Raw genomic sequence first — 26,448 nt, 5'->3', positions numbered from 1 at the left:
CCTTTATAGCTTATCAAATTTAGGAGAGGCAATTTGAATTTAGTACACTCTTAAAAGGTGGTAGATTGTTTCAACAATTTTTAGTGGATGCCTATGCAACTCTTGAAGAGGATCGATTAGATTTTATTAGAAAAAATCAAAAAAATCTCAGGACTGAAGTTTATAAAGGCATTTATGATGCAATTTCAATGGGTCATACAAATGCCAATGATCTAGGACAACGAGTTATATTGCCAACCTCACACACTGGCAGTGCTAGATATATGATCAATAATTACCAGGATGCTATGGCAATTTGTAGGCATTATGGCAATCCAGATCTTTTTATTACTTTTACTTCCAATGTCAAGTGGCCTGAAATTGTTAGGGAACTTCTTAGAAAACCTGGCTGCAAACCAGAGGATAGGCCTGACATCATTGCTAGAATGTTCAAAATCAAATTGGATGATATGGTTAGTTACATCAAATCAGGACAGCCTTTCGGACCACTTGCAGCAGGTGAATTTCATCAAAAAAAATTTGTTCTTTACTGATTTTCTTCCTTTTTAAATACAAAATTAATAAATCCTGTCATTTTTTCCCTGTCTCTCACATCAAACAGAAGTTCATACAATTGAATTTCAAAAAAGAGGATTGCCTCATTGTCATCTCCTCATCTGGTTAGAACAGAATTTCAAGTCATTGTCTGCAGCAGATATTGACTCAATAATCTCAGCTGAATTGCCAGACAAAACTGTGGATCCAACACTTTATCATATTGTAGATCAGTTCATGATCCATGGTCCATGTGGTCATTTAAATCCTAATTCTCCTTGCATGCGAGGAGGAAAGTGCTCTAAATTTTTCCCAAAGCAATACAAAAGTGAAACTGTTTTTGAAACCAATGGTTTTCCTACATATAAGCGTCGTGATAATCCTAATAGATTTGTGCTCAAAAATGGAATTAAGGTTGATAACAGTTTTATAGTGCCTTACAATTTAGAGTTGTTATTAAGGTATAATGCTCATATAAATGTTGAATTGTGTTGTCAATCAATTCTTATAAAATATTTATTCAAATACATCAACAAAGGTTCAGATAGGGCTAGGGTCATAATTGAAAACAAGCCACAGGATGAAATATTATCCTATCTTAATTGTAGATATATATCACCATATGAAGCTGCATGGAGATTATTTCAATTTCCTATTCACTGTAGACAACCTGCCATTGAACGATTGCCTATACATCTGCCTTTAGAGCAAAATGTTATCTTCGGTGAAGATGAATCACTTCATTCGATTCTTGATCGTCAAGCAATTCAGGATACAATGTTAACCAGTTGGTTTCAAGCAAACAAAAATTATCCTCAAGCACAAAACTTATCTTATTCAGAATTTCCTTCTAAATTTGTATGGAATTCTCGCGATAAGATTTGGACACCTAGGAAAAAAGGCAAATGTATAGGAAGAATAGCTTATGTACACTCTGCAGCTGGAGAATTATATTACTTCAGAATGCTTTTAAATTCCCATAAAGGTGCCTTTGATTTTGATGATATAAAAACTCTTAATGGCATTAAACACCCATCATATCAGTCTGTGTGTAGGTCTCTAGGTCTGTTAGGGGATGATAAAGAATGGATTGAAGCCTTAGAAAATGTTCTCAGCACAGCATCATGCTCTGAATTAAGGCAATTATTTGTTACAATTATTTTGTTTTGTGATGTAGCAAATCCTGCACTCATTTTCGATGCTCATTGGCATAATATGTGTGATGACATGTTATATAATCTTAGAAAAACATTTTGTATGCCTAATCTCATTGTGCCACAATCTGAATTAAAAAATTCACTTCTCTATGAGCTAGAGCTACTGTTTAATGCATCATCTAGCAGCTTAAAAGATCATAATCTTCCAATTCCTGATGAACAAAGCATGTTACAAATTAGGAATAAATTGTTAAGAGAAGAATTAAATTATGATCTTCATCAGTTAGCCAATGAACATTCTATTTTAATCACTCAACTCAACAAAGAACAAAGATAAGTGTATGATTCTGTTATGACTGCTATAAATGAAAAAAAATCTGGTTTGTTTTTTGTTTATGGGCATGGGGGAACTGGAAAGACTTTTTTGTGGCACACAATCATTAATAAAATTAGATCTGAAGGTCAAATTGTTTTAGCTGTTGCTTCATCAGGTATTGCATCGTTGCTGTTACCTGGAGGCAGAACAGCTCATTCTAGGTTTCAAATTCCTCTCAATCTCACTGATTCTTCCACATGTCAAATAAAAAAACAGACTCATCTTGCTAAATTAATTGAAAAGGCTGCCTTAGTTGTTTGGGATGAAGCACCTATGAATCATAGGGATTGTTTTGAAGCACTAGACAAATCACTATGTGATATTTTATCGCATTTACATAATTCAGGTCAGACTATGCCATTTGGTGGGAAACCTTTTTTACTGGGGGGTGATTTTAGGCAAATACTACCAGTCATTCCATGTGGAACAAGGGAAGAAATAGTACATGCCACTCTTAAAAGTTCATACTTATGGCCTTCTTTCAAAATTTTTTGTTTAAAAGAAAATATGAGGCTATCAAAGGAGGGGTTAAACAATCAAGAAAAAACAAAACTTGCAGACTTTGCTGCTTGGATACTCAAAATTGGTGATGGTCAAATATGTGATATAAATGATCCAACAGATGAAGAGGTATCATGGGTAGAAATTCCTGCAGATTTATTGATTGAGTCATACACAGATCCAATTGACTCCATTTTTTTAGCAACATACCCAGACTTTCTTAGCCACTTTGACAATTATGCTTACTTAAGAGAAAGAGCCATTATCACACCTAAGAATTCTACTGTTACTGAGATAAATAACTATGCTATAGATTTATTACCTGGAGAAGCCAGGACTTATTTAAGTTCTGATTCTCTATCCTCTTCATCTGGAAATTTAGAAAATCTTAGCATAATGTATCCCACAGAATTCCTTAATCAGCTTGAATTCAATGGCTTGCCCATCATGCCCATCATGTTATTAAGGAACTTAAACCAATCTTCAGGGCTATGTAATGGAATTAGATTGGTCATAACCCAAATGACTGATAGAGTTATTGAGGCAAAGATACTGACTGGTAGCAACATTGGTCATAAATTCTTTATACCTAGAATCAGCCTTACAGCAACAGAAAAAAAATGGCCTTTCATTTTTAAAAGGCGTCAATTCCCAATTAGACCAAGTTATGCAATGACTATAAATAAGAGCCAAGGACAATCCCTTAAAACAGTTGGTTTATATCTTCCCCAGCCTGTCTTTACCCATGGCCAATTGTATGTCGCATTGTCAAGGGTTACATCAAGGGAAGGGCTTAAAATTATTATAGACAACAATGGAGAAATGCCAAATAAATACACTAAAAACATTGTCTATAAAGACGTTCTCCAAAATTTAGTTTCAGGTTTAAAATTCTGTCTATGCATATCTAAACATCTCTATTTATTTTATATCTATTCTTACTTAGCAAAGTTTATTTCTTCTTTTACTGACACCAAATATATTATATTTTCAGCCCTCTGATCCAATGAATATCACTCCAGTCAAGAGCTTGCAACCCCATCAAGACAAACTCAAAATTAGGGTTCGAATTTGCAGGATCTGGAGGCCAAAGGTTTTTGGATCTGATCATCAATTCGCTGGTTTAGAATGCATATTGGTTGATGCAATGGTAAATAAACTATTCCCATTACTTATTTTACTGATATTGTTGTTCCTTTAAATAAATCTAATTTTGGAAAACCAAATATCTTCACTTAAATGTGGATCAAACATACTTTCCCAACACCATTTTTCAATGCAAAGACACCTTGAAAAAACTGTTTTCCTCCTAAAAAATATTAATTAACTCACTAACAATCCTTTTTTTCAAACCATCACATATGAACAAAACACTGCTCAAAAACAATACTGCAACAACCACCTTATACTCCTGACAGTATATAAATATCCAAACAAAATTAAACCGCTGCTACTAGCCCCAATTTTTTAAAATAAAAATTACAACACATAATTAAACCACCATTTCAATCTTTTAAATAGCAAAAATCATATATATATATATATATATATATTTTTTTTTAACCACCTATCATCTCCCCAATTTGCAGCCATTCATTGATTTCTTTAAACAATTGTTTCAGGTCTTTGCACCCACAATCATCTGGTAAAAAAACCTTACACAATCCCTTTGCAAATTGTCTGCAGATATCAAATATTCATATAACCAACTTTTTTTTTTAATACTAAATGCTAGCTTTGTTAAATTACCAAAATTCATATGCTCTATATATATCATAATTAGTCTAATAAACTTCATATAGTATGAGTATAATTTAGTATACTCTGCAGATAACCTATACAAACCAATCAATTTCATGCTCCATTTTCTCACATTTCAATATCATAATTCATTTACTGTCTGCATTTTTAAAATTTATCTGTTTTCTTGATTGTTCCAATTCTACCATGATTAACTAAATTTATTTTTCTACTAAATCAAGGGAGATGCGATTCAAGCAACAGTCAAAGAAATTGACTATGATTGTGTTGCTCCAAAGATGCAGTCTGGAGCTGCCTATGACATCAGCTACTTTCACACAATAAAGAGCAGATCAGTCTACAAAGTCGTTCCTCATGCTGCTGCTATCATTTTTAACGAGAGAACCATATTCAAGAAATTGACAATTGTTCAACCAAAAATTCCAGCACACCGTTTTCACCTCATGGATTACAATCAACTATCCACACGGATAAATACAACCACAATTCTAACAGGTGCTGATCGCAAAACATACTTATTCCCATTATTTTCATTAATTTTTTTTATTCTCTTACGCCACTCAAATTATAATCACACACTTCTCTTATGCACCTTAAACATATGCCTATGATTTTTTCATGTATTTGGAAGATGTGATGGGGCACATAACTGCAATACAACATTTGGAACAAAAAATGATTGACAAAACAAGGTTGGAGAGCAAATGTGAAGTGTATATAGAAAATATTAGGTACAACCATTAACCAAATCTTTGCAAATTTAACACTTTTACAATCAACATTAAAACATTTTGTCCTCAATTTATTTTTTCAGCCATCAGGCAATGAGAGTCACACTTTGGAGCGATGCAGCAAAGAACTTTGATCATCCAGCTATCGAACAGTTGCCACCACCAATTTTTATCGTTTTCACAAGCGTCAAGGTGAAAGAATATCAAGGTAACTCATAACTTTTCCCAACTTCCTAATATTTGGATCTCCGATATTCATTACAAAACTTCTTTCATTTTTCTTTTACCCATGCATAGGAAAACCTGTTCTTAGCAGCACCAACTCAACCCTGTATTTCATCAATCCACCAATACCAGAGCTTGAATCCTACAAGCTTGCGTAAGATTTTTAAAACTTTTTCAATATACCAATTCTACTTTTGTAATATAACTCTTTGATTCAATATTTTTTACGAGAACAATTCAGTTTCAAAGATGATGCAGTGGCCATCAAAGTGCTTCCACCTTCAGCAATGGTACAACTTCCTTACCAACAATTAAAAGAGAGTAAAAAGGTGGATGTAGCAGAATTGAATATACTTGACCCAGATCTGCACAAGGTAATCCACATTCACAACAAACTACTATTACCCATCTGCATTTTTTAAATTGTTTTCATTATCAACCGCATAATCTGAATAGTTTCACATTTTTCGCATTATTACTATAATATACCCTTTGAAAATACAATAACCTACAAACTTTTACTGCTTTCCCATATTTAGCACTGTTCACATCTCTCCTTCCCTTTCTGAAATATGAAGTCTCTAAATATTTGCTCATAACCTACCTGCAATACTTCATATTAGTTGTCAACATTATATATCCACTCTGACATACTATTTAGCAACAATCTTCAAAGTAACAAACACTTATACCATACAAACTTTATCAAACTAACCATCCTATACTTGCACCAAATCCACTTTACCAAACAATGTTTATACAAACTTATATGTACCAATTAACTATAAATATTCATATCAATTAACTACCACCTAACAACTAAAACACTTATAAAATAATTATAACATAGATATTAGCAACTTAAACATAAGCATCGACTATAAGATCAAATAATTACAATTATCCAGCGTACTTAGCACATAATCACCTTTCATATTTTTGTAAAACCTCTATTCCACAATTAACTATAAAATGATTATAAATATTCGGAAAATGTTTAGACTAATTCAATTTGTTTTTACTATATTCACTCATACCAAAAACTTTCTAAGCATTGTCCAAAAACTCAAACATTTGTATGCAACTAAAACCATTTACTTTGGTGGTTCATATAATATGCTAAAAAAATGTTTTATTCAGCTTATTTTGTATTTAAACGTTTTATAACCCTAGATATCTCTCAGTTAACAAAAACAACCAAAACTCAAAATCTACTCTCAATTCAACCAGTGTCAGATTGTTTCTTTTTTGTTATACAGTTGATATAATATATTTGAGCAGCCTATTTTCCTGATTGCATCATCATTATCATTTCTCCTCATCTTTATAAAAAAAAAAATTATCTCAAGTCATCCATTTTAAATCTTTCATTTCATTTAAACTTCTTCAATACCCTAACCACTTATTTCCAACAACTTATAGGACAAACTGATTATCTGCCGTGCAACCATTACACGGTTTAACACAAATGCTGGATGGTGGTACAGAGCATGTCCAACTTGCCACAAGCAGGTCAAGCCTTCACCTCAAAGTGATGAACTCATTTGTCCAAGACACGGCACCCTCAGCACACTTCCTATCCCTTGGTAACCAATTTCTTTTTCTTTCTTTTTATGTTTGGCAAACAATTATAAACTATATACTTCATACACTTTAACCATTGTGTATAATTGTTACCTGTACATGACATACATTCTTAAAAAAGACCATGCATCCTACACATTTAAATAATTTATATTTACCATGCAAAATGCACATCCATAATCCCTATTTTCATTACTAACAAAACCCTTAAGACACACCTTAAATAATGAAACCATATAATCACTTTTGCACATGCACTTCATCTCTCTTAACAAATAAATGTAATATTACCAGAATACAATGCTAACAAGTTTGAAACCTGATAACATTTCTGCAACTACAATCAATCAAATACCAAAAAAACACATGTATATACCAGATAATAGATTATCTTCAACCTTCTTATACTTTCTCAACTTACATTCTTCAATTGAGCAATACCAACTCACATTAAAATTGCAGGTTCAAAGTCAGTTTTGCGATTGCAGACGCAAGTAACACAACCAGTGTTATCATAATTGGAGAGCCCGCTGAGCAATTTTTTGGAATCTCATGCTTCGGATTAGTTGTTGAACAAGGTTTTAATGACCAGAGTCAATTCCCAGATCATATACTTCGACTCAGAGGCCAAACTAAAAATTTTCAAATCAGGTTTGGCAGCATGAAAACAGATTTCAAAAGAAATGACCTTTTGATCCATGCTGTTTTTGATGATGAAACCCAAGTCCTTGAACAACCCTCTCTTCCCGCCGATCAACAAATGGTTGTGCATACAATGGAAAAAATCAACCAAAAAAATCTTCTTTCCACTCCATCACCTGCTTCAAAAAAATTTCCACCAAAAACACTTTCTGGTTCATCAAGGACTTTCAGAAAATACCCCACTCTCCCATCACCCAAAAAAGCTGCAGTCAAAAGGGCTCTTTTCACTTCTTTGACCAACGTGAGAAAAAAATTCAAGAGGTACCTAATTTATAAAACCTCTAACCCCTCATGCTAATACTATTCAAATTATAAGACATTTTTATGAATTCTAACATGCATTCCTTTTTTTCCTGTTCTTCCAAAAACCATCACCAACAGAGAAGCAACAATTGAAGAAATCATCAGCAGAGATACAGCTGGAAATGCAACACCCACAGAGGATATTTTGGGCTCAGATGACATCCCTCTCATGGCCTTAAAAAAAAAAACAACCAAAATCATGGCCAGGTATAATCCATACTCATACTCTCAAATTGACAAATCATATAATATTCCACTGCTATTTTTACTGCATCCACCATTCACTCATACTTTCAATTACATTTATTAAAACATCATGAATTTCAATTTGTTACTTTCAAGAACTATCTACAGTTTTTATCTCACATACAATTATCTTTTATAAATCAATATCGCTTTTATCATTCTCAATAAGCAAATCTTACAATGCATTCCTTTCAGTTTATATAGCTCTTCTCCACATTTTTTTCCTTCTTTTCTATATCTCAATTTAACATATTTCCTTATTTTGTTCTCTACTGTCAAATATCAGAATGTTTCAATATTACCAAACATATATTTTTAGATGCATTCTTAACTTGGTTCATCTTATACATATTGCAGTCAACCTTCAATTCTAACATTCTTTCTTTCATCCTGATTGTTAAATAATGGTATATAGTTTCTTTTACCTAAAAACAAATCACAAAACAAACAAAAAACACAATTAACATCTGTTATTCATTCCTTTTTTTCTTTCATTTTAACCTGACATCCTCCAATTTCTAACACTTTCTATGCTTAACAAAAAATGCAGCACAGCAGAAAAGGTCCTCTCAACAGAAGACAACAAAGGAGACAAAAGCCCCACAGCAAAAGAAGAAAAAAAACATGCTCAACATCTCCCCCTCCAACAAACCACCACTCATGAAAAAGCAAAGGACCGCGGCTCACCAGGCACAATTTCACCCGTTCTCAAATAACCATAAATACCTCTTTTGAACAATCAACAATTAGATATTACTTTATCTTTTGTTTAAACTAACAGAGATTTCTCCCATGCATTGTAATATTTTTTGAAACCTGTTTGCACTTTTAAGATATGATCAATATCTTAAAACAACAAACAGGCAAGCCTTTACCCACATCTAAACACATCCTATGAAAGGTACTTATATTTTGAATCATCTGACACCCAACGACTCATACTATATTTTCAGAGTTCATAACTATTTTAACATGTCATTAACATCTTAACAAACCAAACACACGTCTCCTCAAAACGTTTTATCATTTCTTATTACCTGCAGCAACGCGCGGGCATGAATTCTAGTGAATTCTATAATTGTTTTTTGCATGCGTTAGTGGATTTGTTACTTTAATTTTGAGAAAATTTGGGAATGTTTGTCGGTTGGTGTAGTGGTAGGTGGGGCCCACCGGAAGACTTTAGGAGACTTTACAAGCTGTGAAACACCCATGCAATGGAAATATTATTTTGTAAGTTTGGTTCCATCAACTCAAGTTCAGCTAATCTCATCCTCTCAAGAGTTCATGCCTCGTACAGTCATACTAGTTTATTGACTTATTCCTAAAAGCTCTTAGTATTATTTTTGTATTTATCTCACTGAAATGTTTTGTAAATATCATTAGAGTTTGTATAGTTTATACAGAACTCAAACTCCGAATTGTAATTGTCTATTTAATAGTGAAAATACATGTCTCTGAGATCTGAGACTTTCACCAAAGCTTTATATACAACATGTTTTTCCATCATTTATAGCATTGGGTGGGTGGGTGTGTGGGTTGGGGGAAGTCCGAATTTGAATCCATGGCCTAGTAGATCAAACGATGTTTGGACTGAATTCATAAGAATAATATAATTAAGTTCAGGTTCATGTGAAAGTTATCTTGTTGGAAAGTCCAGATGTGTGTTTATCCGATCCATGTAATTGAATTAAATGAGAATTAATGTGGGCGTAAAACGCAAGTAACATCATGCAAATATTGGGATGGAAGACATGTGAAAGGAGTTATTTGCGCATTACGCTATAAGCTTTATTCTCAAGAAATCATCCATTATAAATACATAATCACAGTCATTCGAAAAAGTACGCAATCTATTCATTAGAGCATACACATAACTAAGACACAAACTGACTTGAGCGTCAGAGTATCTTTTGCAGTTAACCGTCGAAGTATCTTTTGCAGTAACCCCACCTGCCGTTCATAAATAAACCAAGATCATAGTGCAAGCCCATCTAACCGATCCTGAGTCTGATTCTGAAGTCTGCATCAATACCTGTGGGCCAAGTTTTCTTCTTTGAAGATTTTGGGTCCAACATACAATCTACAAGTATATTCATGAGATTTGGAGCAAAAATGAGCCATGTCAGATCGATGAGTTTGTGGCATAGAAATACCTCTACGCTTTGAAGGCCAACGAAGCAACTTTGGTTGATCGTCATCGAGTCGCGAGGATCATTATAGGATGTCGTGCTCCCAAAAAACCTTCAATTTCCAAATCAGTACACTGCCCAATGTAAAGGGAATCAAGATGTTTCATACTCGCGAAAGATGATATATCAAGAAACCAAGTTATGGTATTCTGAATACTGTAACTGTTCTAAACAAGAGCTACTTCTTATGCTCAAACTATAAGTCAGGACCTCTAGGTGTTTCAAACACTGCGATTCATCCAACATGGTTTTAATTTCATTGTCAAAAGGAAATTTACCAGGATCACCACACTCCAACATTCTCAAAACTTTTAGCATGGAAAAACTTGATATTATATGTGGTGGAACAAGTTCAAGCTCTTCTTATCTAACCGCTTCAATTGCTGATGATCAGCAATTTCAACCCTTCTCTTCACATCAATATTGCTTAGACGTTAGTTCTTGTAAGGAAGGTGTTAAAGCTTCAAGGTTTTCTTCGAGCTGACATACATACTTTACCTGTCCAAAAATTGAAATCCCAGCAGTTAGAAACAATATATGGCATTCAATGGTAAAGAGATTGAGCAGATGCTACCCATTGGTTGCTGAAGATTGTGAGAAAAAGAAGAGGGCGGTTTATGTGTTCTTATTGTGAGCTAGGAATATAGGCATAATTGAGAATGTTGAGAAGGTCTTTATCAGACAGAGTTCCAAAGTCAAATAGTTTTGATCAAGACGTGCATTACCATAAGTAGTTAAGATGCCGCTAGCAGACTTGGCCTTCTAATTAACATATATATTACTATATTAGCACACTTCCTTTAATTTGATTATAGCTTTAATGCAAGTGTGTGACTGTGTGAGATAATAACAATCAATTTAGTCCCAAAGTCCAGTCGTGAACTAATTATATGATTACATTATACGTATGTATCAGATGTTACTGTAGACCCATAAATTTTAGTGATATAAAATTCGCGAACAAGTATTAGGCAGTCAATAAATTAAAATTTGATTGGTCAAAATTAAGTCTACATGAATTACGTGGCCTATGAAATTGTGATACGTACGTGACGTGTGACTACTCCAACAAAATGGGCTCGGAGGTAACCCATGACAATATTTGGAAGGCCTTGTCAATTAAATTAAGTTGATAGACCTTGATCTAAATTAGTTCGATTTATTTACAAATTTCTGAATAATGGGAATTAAATTTTATTGGGCCAATTTAAAGATTAAATTATATGGGCTCAGACCAAAGGCCCAAACCAAGGCCAATAAAGAGCCTTGTCTATTAATATAGACTTAACAACAGAAGAGGGACCAACAATTTTTTGGCCAAAGCAAACACCCAAAAAGACTCAGAAACTATCTTTGCACACTTCATCAATTTCGTGACAAAGCCATCAAGCCATACTCAAGTGCCAGCAAGGGGCATTTTGGTGGTCCGAGGAAGGTGGTTCGTAGACCGTTTTCCACGCCGACAAGGGGCGGCTCGGCGTGGTGCACGACCAAAACCAATCTTCAACACCAAGGACATAAACCAATCAATCCGGTTCAATCAAATTCGATTTTGTCGGACTAAAAAACCACCCTTAACAAAAAATCCTAGCAATATGAATGCATGCTATCTTTTCTTCTCTTTTTTATTACTTTTTCAAGGGAGGTTTATGATTATGGAAAAAAGGTACCTAGCCTGTCTAAGGACTCTAAATGATAAAGTTCAATATAAATAGCAAGTATCCAATTTTTCTCTAAGATATCAATTTATAAGATCGAAATTCGAAACATACAATAAAAATAACATAAATATAAAGTTCAACCATATTGTTTATAACTAGAACAAAAAGAAAAGATGTCTCAATTTTTTTTTTCTTTGGACTGAGATGTCTCAAAATTTACTCTTTCACTAAGTGAGTATAATTTCTATGGAAGATCTTAAAAAAAAAATGTAGTATTTATAAAATTGGCAGAAAATAAATGGGTGTGTGGTTATGATTGAAAGTATGATAACATTCTCAAACTTTATCATTAGTCAAACTCTTTATTTTTATTTGTTAACGAAAGTCAAAGAATTTCAATTAAGTGCGTGCATCATCTGTAACCCTAGCCGTCACCTATGTTTTCTCTCTTCTCTCTCCTCAAGCTCTCCCACAATCGCCCACTCCAGGAAGGGTGAGGGGAGCTGGCCTTCCTTCCCCTTCCCTTCCCTTCCCTTCCCCTTTTCCCCCAACTCAGGGATACTCTCCTCCTTCAATAGTGAGAGTTCATCTCAAGGTGTTTGGTTGACATTATTTTCATCGGTACTGGTCATATTTTCACTAGTTACTACTGCTTGATCTGCCACTATGAACTACTATCGGCCTCGATTTAGAGTTGTTGGTAGGATTGTAGACCCTAACGCGACAAGTTTGCTAAGTCCTTCGACACCTCACTGGCTCTGTTTGGTGGCAATAATGTCTGCTCAACACCGCTGTGATGAGATCTTGGAATTTCTGTGTGCTTTGATGCTCCACTTCTATAGGCTTTTGCCTTCTTGTAAGCCTTTGGGCTCTTTCTTTGTATTTACTCTGTTTTTTGGCTGATCTAATGCAATGAGATGCTTTATCAAAAAAAAAAAAGTCAAAGAATTTCAGAATTCAGGGGTGAATTATTATAAGCTCTTATTATTGCTGCCCTGTTGGTCTGCTGGACCATGATGTAATGCCAAATTTGATACTATTTAGATGCACAAAGATTTCGGCCACTTCCTTAACCACTGGTCCATTGCTGAATCATGTCTTTCTTGTAGGGCCATAAAATAGGACCATCTAGTGTTCTAAAAATCCTCAAATCTTGGAAATTTTGTTTGCACTCACTTGTCTCTACTTGTCTAACTTTTTAATATATGGATTTTCATCTTAGTGGACTCTCTTTTTCTTCTTTGTAGCTATCCCCAAAGAAAGAAATAAAGAGATTTTGGGGTTTTATAGTTGGGTTTTGCTTTTCAGCTTAAGAAATAGACAGGGAGAGTGCATAGATTTGCTTAGCTAGACCTGGTAGTTTCGTTGGGAGTAAGCTCCAGTTAAAAGTTTGCATTTTCGAGGAGGGTTTTTGTTCTTGGATTGCATACTTCGAGAACCAGATGACTTCTGCTTTTTGAGGGCTGTGATTAGAAGATTTCTGAACGTTGACTGACTTTGAGAGCTGGGTTTTACTTGTGGAAGGCAGAAATTGATAAGTATCTGCACAGGACCCTCTGAGCATTTTTCTAGTTGAGTATTAATTTTTGGAGGTGAGTTTTCATTTTGTGGAGCTATATGTAAATTTCAATTGTGGGTTGTGGTTCATGGGCTGCAAAGTTCAGAAATTTATACAGAATGTTTAAGCTTTTAGTAGTGGTTTTCGTGTAAATTGTTTGATGGAAGCATGACAGCATCTTTGCACACTTGGAACTATCCTTTCCATAAATTAAGCTTTGCACACAATAGTCATGGAATCTTACTCCTATCAAACATATCATATACAATGGAGAAGCTAATGCAATTGAGTCTTTTCCTCTAGGAACTATGGACAAGAAAGATAGACTAATTTGGTCTCTGGAGAAAAAATGAATCTACACAGTCCAATCTAGCTACCATAAGCAGCATGCTAGAAAGACTTCTTTAGTGGCCTAGAAACCCTCCCCAACAAGACTTCTTTAGATGCAGAAAGACTTCTTCTGGAAGGGCATCTCCAACTCTCTACCAACAAGATTCATTCTATACATAAGGAAAAGGATCACCAACCCATTTCATTTATCAATAAATCATATGTTATTTTTTTTTTTCAAATTTCAATATAGAAAATGTTGATTTATATCTCAGTTTGGGCTTATGGGTTGTGGCTTAATTTGCAAGCCCATTTGATGTCTTTTATGTGGGCCTACATGGGAACCATTGGGGTACTGCTGGCAGCAACTTATCAAGACAAAAAGTAGTTTTTTGCTTCAGTGAAAAAACAGAGAGAATAGATAAGAGACCAAAGAGAGGGTCTGCTGATGAGTGTACGTGGTTTTCCTTCCTCTTTGCACTGTTTGTTGGGCGATTGCTAAGAAAAGAAAACAAGGTGCAGAAGCTGTTTTGATTCTTCATCTGTTATTCTGATTGTTACTTTGTATGCACTGCTGCCAGTTGTAATAGCCTAGAGCTATTTTGTATTTTGTAATCTCCATTTAAATTAGTGGATTTGTTCATGCTGCTCCGTGGACGTAGGCTAAGCCGAACCACGTTAAAAGTTGTGTGTCTGCTATCTCTATACTTTGCCCTTGCATCCTTGTCCAATTTTTCTGGTCTCTCCTTGTTTTGTTATTGTGGTGTTCTCTGCTCAACAATTGGTATCAGAGCTTGGGTTTAGATCTGATTCACAAAGATGGCTGACGGACAAGGGGAGAACAATACTCAGGTGGCAAGAGCCACGGTTCAAAATGCAAAGTTTGAGGTTGAGAAATTTGATGGAACAAATAACTTTGGAATGTGGCAGTGTGAGGTGAAGATGTGTTGGCTCAACAAGATTTGGACATGGCTTTGGAAGAGAAACCAGCTACTATGAGTGATCCTGATTGGCAGAAAATGAATAGGTTGGCATGCTCTACTATTCGGTTGTGTCTTGCTAAGCCTCAGAAGTATTTTGTAATGCGAGAGACGTCGGCTAAGGCGTTGTGGCAAAAATTGGAGGACAAGTACATGACGAAGAGCATTGAAAACCGCTTGTATTTTAAGAAGCAGCTGTATCGCTTCCAGTACAAAGAAGGTACGAAAATGATTCATCACCTTGATGCATTTAACAAATTGATTGCTGATTTGTTGAATTTAGATGAGGATATTAAGGACGAAGATAAAGCCTTGATATTGTTGAATTCCTTGCCTGACTCATATGATCACCTGGCCACTACAGTAATTTATGGTAAGGACACTATTAAATTTGAAGAAGTGTCAAATGCTTTGATGAATCATGAAGTTAGGCATAAGGATAAACAAAATAGTACCTCAGATGCTTTGGTTGTTAGAGGTAGATCCAATGAGAGGAAGAAGTCTAACAACAGAAAAAAATCTCAATCTCGTATGAGAAGAGATTCTAAGAATAGAAGAAGTTTAGACAAAGATGAATGTACTTTTTGTCATAACAAAGGCCATTGGAAAAAGGATTGTCCTAAGTTGGAGAACAAGAACAAAATTACTAATGCTAATGTTGTATTTAGTGATGATGAATCTGAGTTTGCTCTAGTTGTTTCTCCTGCTTATGATTCAAATATATGGATTTTGGATTCTGGTTGCTCTCATCATATGTGTCCAAATAAGGATTGGTTTTCTAATTTGGAGCTGGAAAGTGAGGGAACTGTTTTATTGGGTAATGATTTTTCATGTGATAAAAAGGGAGTAGGAACAATCAAGTTGAAACTTCATGATGGCATAGTTAAAGAATTATCCAATGTGTGGTATGTTCCTGATCTTAAGAAAAATTTGATTTCCTTGGGTGCTTTGGAAGCAAATGGTTTCAATATTAATATGTCTAATGGTACTTTGAAAGTTACTAAAGGAGCTATGGTTGTGATGAAAGGAACCAGGCAGCAAAATTTGTATTTTTTGCAGGGCAAAACTGTGGTAGGTAGAGCAGCCACCGTTTCTAGTAGTTCAAGCTCTGACACTACCAAGTTGTGGCACATGAGACTTGGGCATGCTGGTGAAAAAGCTCTTCAAGGGCTGGTGAAACAGGGATTGCTAAAAGGAGCCAAATTATGTAACCTTGATTTTTGCAAGTATTGTGTTTTGGGCAAACAAACCAAGGTTAAATTTGGTACTGCCATACATCAGACTAAAGGTATTCTTGACTATGTGCATTCAGATGTTTGGGGTCCTACAAGGACAGCTTCATTGGGTGGTAAGCATTGGTTTGTGACTTTTGTTGATGACTACTCTAGAAGAGTTTGGGTTTATACAATGAGGCACAAAGATGAGGTGTTAAATATTTTTTGAATTGGAAGAAAATGGTTGAAAATCAGATTGGGAAGAAAATTAAAATCTTGAGGTCAGACAATGGTGGGGAATATACTTCTGATCCTTTTCTTAAAGTGTGTCAAGAAGAGGGCATTGTTAGGCATTTCACTGTACGGGGAACTCCACAACAAAATGGGGTTGCTGAAAGGTTGAATAGAACTTTGCTTGAGAAGGTGAGATGTATGTTGGCATAGTCTGGTTTAAGCAAGTCATTTTGGGCAGAGGCAATTACTTATGCTTGTCACCTAATCAACCGTTTGCCTTCAGCTGCAATTCAAGGGAAGACACCCATTGAGGTATGGTCTGGAAAACCTGCTTTTGATTATGATTCCTTGCATATTTTTGGTTCCCCTGCTTATTTTCATGTGACTGAAACAAAACTTGATCCTAGAGCCAAAAGGGCTATTTTTGTTGGTTTTAGCAGTGGTGTCAAAGGTTACAGGTTGTGGTGCCCAGAGTTGAAGAAATTGGTGATAAGCAGAGATGTGATTTTTGATGAAGTCAGTATGTTAAGAAGCAACAAGGAGACTACTTGTGATGCATCTCCGGAAAATGAGAGAGTTGTTCAACAGGTAGAGCTTGAAAAGACCACTTCTGTCACTTCCAAGTCAGCCCAAACTGAAGTTGAAGTGACTGGAAGTGATGATGAAGAAGAGGAAGAAGATGAAGCTGCAATTCCAGACCAAGATGAAAGTCAAGCTCCAGCCCAAGTGCCTCTACCTCAAGAATCTATTGCTACGAGTAGACCAAGAAGAATAATCACAAAGCCAGCAAAGTATAATGATTATGTTGCATTTGCTTTGCCCATTATTAATGCAGAAATTCCATCAAATTTCAGGGAAGCCATAAGGAGTTCAGAAAAGAGAGATTGGAGCAAGGCTATGGATGAAGAGATGAATTCTCTTTCAAAAAACAAAACATGGGAGTTAGTTCAATTGCCTAAGGGCAAGAGAACTATTGGCTGCAAATGGGTGTATACCAAGAAAGAAGGTCTCCATGAAAAAGGAAGCGTGAGATTTAAAGCAAGATTGTTTGCAAAGGGGTATGCACAAAAGGAAGGTATTGATTACAATGAAATTTTTTCTCCCGTTGTGAAGCATTCCTCCATTCGTATTATGTTAGCTCTTGTTGCACAATTTGACCTTGAATTAGTGCAACTTGATGTCAAGACGGCTTTTCTACATGGCGACTTAGATGAAGAGATTTACATGTCTCAGCCGGATGGATACAAGGTAGTTGGAAAAGAGAGCTTAGTCTGCAAGTTGAAGAAATCATTATATGGGTTGAAGCAATCTCCAAGGCAATGGTATTTGAGGTTTGATGATTTTATGAAAGGCCAAAATTATTTGAGAAGTCAATATGATCATTGTGTTTATTTCAAGAAGCTGCATGAGAAAGAAGGTCTCCATGAAAAAGGAAGCGTGAGATTTAAAGCAAGATTGTTTGCAAAGGGGTATGCACAAAACGAAGGTATTGATTACAATGAAATTTTTTCTCCCGTTGTGAAGCATTCCTCCATTCGTATTATGTTAGCTCTTGTTGCACAATTTGACCTTGAATTAGTGCAACTTGATGTCAAGACGGCTTTTCTACATGGCGACTTAGATGAAGAGATTTACATGTCTCAGCCGGATGGATACAAGGTAGTTGGAAAAGAGAGCTTGGTCTGCAAGTTGAAGAAATCATTATATGGGTTGAAGCAATCTCCAAGGCAATGGTATTTGAGGTTTGATGATTTTATGAAAGGCCAAAATTATTTGAGAAGTCAATATGATCATTGTGTTTATTTCAAGAAGCTGCATGATGGGTCTTTCATCTACTTGTTGATATATGTTGATGATATGTTGATTGGCTCAAGGAATATTAAAGAGATTGAGAAATTGAAAGCACAGATGAATAAGGAGTTTGAAATGAAGGATCTTGGTGAAGCGAAGAAGATCCTTGGTATGGAAATCACTCATGATAGAGGAAAAGGTTTGCTGTGTTTGACTCAAAAGAAATATTTGGGAAAATTGCTGCAACATTTTGGAGTCAATGACGCCACCAAGTCTGTAACTACTCCTCTGGCTCCTCATTTTAAATTGAGTGATTTATTGTCTCCCAAGACTGATGAAGATAAGCAACACATGGCTAATATTCCATATGCTAATCTGGTTGGCGGATTGATGTATGCTATGGTTTGTTCTAGACCGGATATTGCTCATGCTATTGGTTTGGTTAGTCGTTATATGCAAAATCCGGGTAAAGAGCATTGGAGGGCAGCTAAATGGATATTGAGATATCTCCATGGTACTAGAGATGTTGGTTTGTGTTTTGAGAGAGATAAGTCAGGTGTTGAGAACTTTGTAGTTGGATATGTTGATTCTGACTATGCAGGTGATTTGGATAAGAGGAAGTCTACTACAGGCTATTTGTTTACTATGGCTAAAGGGCCTATTTGCTGGAGGTCTATTTTGCAGTCCACTGTGGCTTTGTCAACCACAGAGGCAGAGTATATGGCTGTTACAGAAGCCATAAAGGAGGCCATTTGGATTCGTGGACTTATTAGTGATTTGGGGATTTATCAAAAGCAGGTGGAGGTTCATTGTGATAGCCAAAGTGCCATTTACTTGGCTAAGTTTCAAGTCCATCACTCAAGAACCAAGCACATAGATGTTCGTTTTCATTTTGTTCGGGACATTGTGGCTAAAGGGAAGATTATTCTTAAAAAGGTTGCTACTGCTGATAATCCAGCTGATATGTTGACTAAGGTGATTGGTGCTGCCAAGTTCATTCATTGCTTGAACTTGGCACATATCCTGCATGTTTGAATGCATTTGATGAGCAGCATAGAACTTGATGGAGGTGTTGATTGTTGAGTTGTGATTCAGCTCTTCTGTATTCTGTGCAAATTTCGCCAAGGTGGAGATTGTTGATTTATATCTCAGTTTGGGCTTATGGGTTGTGGCTTAATTTGCAAGCCCATTTGATGTCTTTTATGTGGGCCTACATGGGAACCATTGGGGTACTGCTGGCAGCAACTTATCAAGACAAAAAGTAGTTTTTTGCTTCAGTGAAAAAATAGAGAGAATAGATAAGAGACCAAAGAGAGGGTCTGCTGATGAGTGTACGTGGTTTTCCTTCCTCTTTGCACTGTTTGTTGGGCGATTGCTAAGAAAAGAAAACAAGGTGCAGCAGCTGTTTTGATTCTTCATCTGTTATTCTGATTGTTACTTTGTATGCACTGCTGCCAGTTGTAATAGCCTAGAGCTATTTTGTATTTTGTAATCTCCATTTAAATTAGTGGATTTGTTCATGCTGCTCCGTGGACGTAGGCTAAGCCGAACCACGTTAAAAGTTGTGTGTCTGCTATCTCTATACTTTGCCCTTGCATCCTTGTCCAATTTTTCTGGTCTCTCCTTGTTTTGTTATTGTGGTGTTCTCTGCTCAACAGAAAAAGGGGTCATGATTGAGTTTCTAAATACAAGATGTTCAACATTATATGTCAAGCATAAAACACACTAAATTAATTGGATTATGTGAGGGCGTGTAGCTTCAATGGTAGAGAGCATTTACCTCATATCCAAAGCTAGAATTCATAACTTTTATATAAAATATATGATATATCAAATTTTAAAAATGGTTCGCTGGGACTTGAGCTAGCAATGAATACAATTGCATAACATTGGGATCGATCTCAATCTAAAAGCATTCAACAAGACATTGAAGCTAGTACATCTCATTGACATATTACACAAACAATAATTCTTTAGTATAAATAAGATCGTTCAATTTTTCAACCAATAATTCTTTAGTATAAATAAGATCGTTCAATTTTTCAACCATACACATATAGCACTTTATCGATTTATAAATCGATAATAATGATAATACTATGGCAAGAATTTAAGGCATTCAACGAAACAAAATATCTAGTACAACTGATTTTAGGTGCAAATACACGTATAGAACCTTTTCTTTCAAAGTAAAACTTTCTACCAATTATTTTTGCAACTGTTGTAGCAGGCTCCAAAGTAGCCTTCCACTTCAGCCATACCTGCCACATATAGAAGAAACCATAAATTAAAGGGAAATTCTATATTACTCAACATTCTTCTTATTTTACCCAACAAAATTTTTAATCATGAATGAACAATTATGTCCCATGATGAAATGACCATTGATGACAAATGTAACTTAAAAAAAAAAAAAACTTTGTTTCTTTTTATACCCAACATCATATCTTCATCTTCATCTTCAACTTCTTCCATAACCAAACTCCAATCCGAATCAAAGTTTTGACTTCATATCATCCAATCAAGTGTTTTAAACCGAATGGAGGATCGAATCATTATTTTCGAGGCTCCAAATAGGTATGAGTGCCAATTTTTTGCATCTTTTCGTGGGTATTAAAAGCTTGAGCAAATCTGGGTTTGCGCAGTGTTCGGTGGACTAGTGCTGAACATTTTCATTATGTTCAGCAAGTGCCTGTTAAACATTTACATTTTATTCGGCAAGCACATGCTGAACATTTGCATTATGTTCAGCAGGTGCTCACCGAATGGTGCAAAAATGTCTAAAATTATCACACAACCATCGGTCGGTGGGCACCTGCCGAATATCCTATCATTATTCGGTGGGCACCTGCCGAATAAAATACAAATGTTCAGCAGGCAACTGTCGAACATAATGCAAATGTTCGACACTGGTCCACCGAACAATGCGCGAACCCAGATTCGTTCATGGTATTCAGAACACAAAAAAATTTGCACACAACCCTCGTTTGAAGCCTCCCAAACGACGATTTGACTCTTTATTCGTCAAAACAATCTTGATTAGTAGATATAGGGACAAAAATTAGTTTAGGTTTTGAAGTTTAGTTATAAGAGTGAGGTTGAAGGTAAATTTGGAAGGGAGAGAGGTTGAGTATTATTAATAAGGGTATGATAGTAATTTGGGTTGGGTAAAATGAGAAAATATTAATTTTAAAAAAGTGATGGTTGGGTAAATTGAGAAATTGGGTAAAATAAGAAGATTTTGGGTACGTATAGAATTTTCCAAAATTAAATTTGAATGAATTTTATGTCTAGCTATGCTCTTGAACAGATTACAGATTTTTTAAAGAAAATGTTTCAATAGCTTTATTAGACACTCATTCCAAGTTGTCCAACCAATGTCAGACAAGTGCTCAACAAATCTTCTTCATAGGGATAAGAAGGGCAACAAATCATTAAGGGGATGAAAAATATGAATTTTTATTTTCATGCAATATAATATGAATTCGACCTTATACAACTTGTCTCCTCTGTTTTAAATTAAGTACTTATAAGATTCACTTTCAGACAATGTTTTGGTAGCTAACTTTGATGCCCTTCATTCTACACAAACTTCAACTTGAAGTGAAGTCTTCAAGAAAGAAATTTGGAATTACTTACAAGTTTATGTACAAAATTATGTTTCTATTAAGTCTCTGCATGCAGAGAAAGATGAATATTTGGCAATATGCATCCTTTCTATTGCAACACTAATGAATGACAGAGAAAAAAAAAGATTTTTAGATTCCGGTCTCCAATATATAAGATTTGTTAAAAATTCCAATGCTCTATATATAGACTTTTCAGAGGAAAGTCGAACTAAAACTCAAAGAAACACCTACAGAAGTAGAAAGAATGAACAGAAATGTCATCCGTATGCATGAGTTTACATAGGGAGAGACGAGAGAGAGAGAGAGAGAGAGAGAGAGAGAGAGAGAGAGAGAGAGACGAGAGACGAGAGGGCTTAATTACCAACAATACATAGTACTATTTCATGCAATTGTCCTACACTGGTTCTTTCTGCACTCACTCATGTACCATGCAAGCCAAATGTTTCAAGTAGTCCTCTTTTATGTCCTTTGGTTATGATCTTAGGGCCAAATACACTTTTGTCCTTATAGTCTTGGCCATTTTTCATTTTAATGTATGTCAATTTAAAAGTTTTGATCAAGTTGTTGTGGTTTACTCTAGTTTACAATTAAGACCAAATTTATAATTTATGTCATTTTTCTTAATTATATTGAAGGGAATCGAATTCTTTACCTATCCTAATTCTAATACATTCTCCCACCTTTGACCAATTTTTTGACGATTTGGTGAATTGGTGGAGACATTTCAATAATTTTGTGATTTTTTTTAATTATATGGGAGGGAATCGAATTCTTTACTTATTCTAATTGTAATACATTTTCTCACCTTTGACCAATTTTTTGACGGTTTGGTGAATTGGTGGAGGCATTCCAATCAAGGATTCTTCATGAAATGACAAAAATATCCATATACATGCCAATCTAGAGCCGCCACATGATCGAATCTTAAAAAAATTGAAGAACTTGCGAATTTGACCCTCATTGAAAATTAAAATAAATCACATAATTCTGATTATAACTTTTAGAGTAAAAAAATTTAAACTTAAACTTAGCCTAAAGTACAAAATTTGTTTTGTTTATTATATTTTTTAAATTGGATAGTGGAAATCGAACTTTGGTGCATGGGCAAATTTTGCAATCCTTCCAACTGCTAGCTATTTTTGTTTGCCCATTTCTTAATGACTATTGCGAGGTGCCAGATATATATATATATATATATATATATATTAAGGACAATGCTTGAGTCCTCAAGCTTGAGGACCAACCTTGTCCTTAAGGTCGCAAAAAATCATAGTTCCATCGAGCCAGCTCAAGATTGGAATCGTTCCATTTTTAAATCACCTATTAAAGATCATCTTTATAAAATCAACTCAATCGAAAATCATTTGGTTGTATAACTTTTATATAAAATATATGATATATCAAATTTTAAAAATGGTTCTCTGGGACTTGAGCTACCAATGAATACAATTGCATAACATTGGGATCTCAATCTAAAAGCATTCAACAAGACATTGAGCTAGTACATCTCATTGACATATGACACAAACAATAATTCTTTAGTATAAATAAGATCGTTCAATTTTTCAACCGTATACATATAGTACTTTATCGATTTATAAATGGATCATAATAATAATACTATGGCAAGAATTTAAGGCATTCAACAAAACAAAATATCTAGTACAGCTTATTTTAGGTGCAAATACACGTATAGAACCTTTTCCTTCAAAGTAAAACTTTCTACTATTTATTTTTGCAACTGTTGTAGCAAGCTCCAAAGTAGCCTTCCACTTCAGCCATACCTGCCACATATAGAAGAAATCATAAATTAAAGGGAAATTGTATACATACCCAACATTCTTCTTATTTTACCCAACAATGAATGGACAAATATGTCCCATGATGAAATGACCATTGAGGACAAATTCAACTTAAAAAAAAAAAACTTTGTTTCTTTCTATACCCAACATCATATCTTCATCTTTATCTTAAACTTCTTCCATAACCAAACTTCAATCATAATCAAAGTTTTGACTTCATATCATCCAATCAAGTGTTTTAAGTCGAATGGATGATCAAATCATTATTTTCGAGGCTCCAAATGAGGTCTAAGTGCCAATTTTTTGCATTTTTTCATGGGTATTAAAAGCTTGAGAAAATCTGGGTTTGCGCAATATTCGGTGGACTAGTGCCGAACATTTGCATTATGTTCAGCAAGTGCCTGCTGAATATTTGCATTTTATTCGATAAGTACCTGCTGAACATTTGCATTATATTCGGCAGGTGCTCACCAAATAATGATAGGATGTTCGACAAGTGCTCATCGAATGGTGCAAAAATGTCTAAAATTATCACACAATCATCGGTCGGTGTGTGACGCCCCGAAACTGGGAACACCACAGCGGCACCCGTCTTAAAGATCCTGAGACTATAATACCCCTTACCCCGAGTATTATATTCCCAAGCTCTCTAAAACGAGTTAAGCCCTTTTTATTGAAGAACCCGGGTTGGATCAGAGTAGTAAAAAATACAACGGAAGAAATTACTGAAAATGCCTCATATTATAAATAACAGTAAGGAGTACCAACCCGTGAGGGTTATGTGTTTCAAATACACTAACCCTAATGCTACATAATAAAACAGTAGATAAACAGATATGTCAAGATAGTCCAACCCACGCCAGAGTGATTCAGTCTTCAACAAAGTGGTGCAACAAATTGGACTCATGGATAGCCATTGGGATATGCCACCTACAAGGATGAAAGAGAAACACCACCACGGATCCAAAGAAAGGATCTAAACCAGATAGCAAGACTGAAACTGACAAGCTGCAAGTGCCACACCCACGACCTCAATCTTGGTCTCCAACAACTGGATTATCTGCACTCACAAGAGTACAGTAGGGGGTAAGCGTCACATACGTTCATCGCTTCCCCTCGAGGGAAAATCCTGGTTAGGTTTGAAGCAATACTCGAAAATATAGGATTTCAAGGAAAACAGTTTAAAAGCAATGCACACCCAAAAACATGGTATCAATACCAATAATATTGTAACTAAGGCCAGTAATGATAAAGGTAATTATGCCAATAATCAGTGAGTAAAGCCTTTGCATGCCCATACATCTTTTTCAGTGAAAATCCTTCATGTCACGTAACATAGTTCAGAAACATACCTGCGACCGATCACATACAGGCCAACCGCCAGTATCGGAAATTCAACCACCACCTCGATACTGTGGTGAGAGTATCCATTTACCTGGTAATACCACATTGGTTAGCCTCCCCAGAAGGACATTCGACTAACCAGTCCTTACTTACCCCTCCGGAGGTTTAGGGGATCGAAACCCAAGGTCACAACACGTGCCCGTTACTCTCAGGTCGTCCAAGGTAACATACAGAGAAAATCACACAAATATGCCATACAAAATCATGCACATTCTCTGTGAAAGACATTTTCATATACATATAGTACGAAAATAGGCAGGAAATCCAATAACCGGGATATGGTACCTTCCCCTTACCTGTTTTACCAAAGTGTGTCCCTTGCCTGATCCCTTTCCTGTGTCTGGGTCCCACTTGTACCTGTTGGGAAACTGGAGATCCGAATCCGACGACAGCTATTAGGAACGTACTAAACGTACTCTCGACCTTGTCTGTTAAGACCAGGTAAAATTTAGAGGTTTGGCACTAGCGTAACTTGCTAGGCTTCTCTAAATTCTTGATCCGGCATGACCCTGCTCCCCGAGGCAGACAGTCATGTCAGACCGTGTGGTTTCTAAGTTTATTTTAATTTATTGTCGAGGAGGTTGATCAGATATGAACCTTACAACGTGACCAGGTCAGTGCATGGGGAAACTGAGGGAGCTCTGGCTCAGTACCCAACGCTTGTATGCTCATGGACTGACCTTAGTCATCACGTTATTTGGTTACCACTGATATGACCTCAATATTTATTAAGTTCATTTAATAACAACAGTTAAACGGTGTTTCGTCTATAACCACTACTTAAACAACAGCAAATTAAATAAGCTGGGTTAAGGGTATACCTGTTGAAGACTTCCCACGAGCAGAGTCTCGGTACTACTAGACTTGCTAAATAATAAGATTAAAATAGCCTAGTTAACAAGAGATTTATTTAACAAAATTTTAGCAGAAATTCGACAGGGATCAAGAAATTACCTATAGAGCCCATAAATGATTTTTTTTAAAACTTCACCAAAACATAGCCTTCACACTACTAGAATTGAAGAGCTCGTCGCCACGATCGCGTAGGCGAAATCGGATCGTCGATCGGAGCTCCAGAACTCAAGATAAACTCAAAACAAGATTGAAGAAGAGAGAAAAAGGAGAGAGGAGAGAGAATCTCTCTCTTGGGAAGCGTGCGGCTGAAATGGGTGAAGAACCAGCAAGGGTGCGGCACTATTTATAGGAAGGCTTGACTGAGTCAACTCGGTCAACTCGTTGACTCAGTGGGTGGACTCACCACCAACCGTCGCCACGTGTCAAGTGGAGAGGCTGCCACGTGTCGCGGGCCATGCAGCTGTTTGCACATGCAGCCGTCGGATCAGATGGGCCATGCGAGATCCAACGGCCCAGATCGTGCCACGTGGCGCAATCTGGTATTTCCTATTTTATTTTCTTTTTCCTATATTCCCCAACTTCAAAAATTAATTAAAAATAGCTCGGGACTCAGAAAAATACCCCGAAAAATACTACGGACTCGTATCGACTAGTACTAATTAACTATGAGGTCCAATTACC

General features: G+C 35.8%; 1 pseudogene; it reads left to right on the top strand.

Annotated features, from left to right (window-relative positions):
* The first annotated feature begins 188 nt into the window (after window positions 1-188).
* LOC147287128 (uncharacterized) lies at window positions 189-6,875 on the top strand (annotated as a pseudogene).
* The last annotated feature ends 19,573 nt before the right edge of the window (window positions 6,876-26,448 follow it).

This window comes from Dryas octopetala, chromosome 4 (assembly GCF_963921425.1).
Source record: "Dryas octopetala chromosome 4, drDryOcto1.1, whole genome shotgun sequence".
In the NCBI taxonomy this organism is placed as follows: Eukaryota; Viridiplantae; Streptophyta; class Magnoliopsida; order Rosales; family Rosaceae; genus Dryas; species Dryas octopetala.
This window is presented reverse-complemented; position numbering and strand designations above follow the sequence as displayed.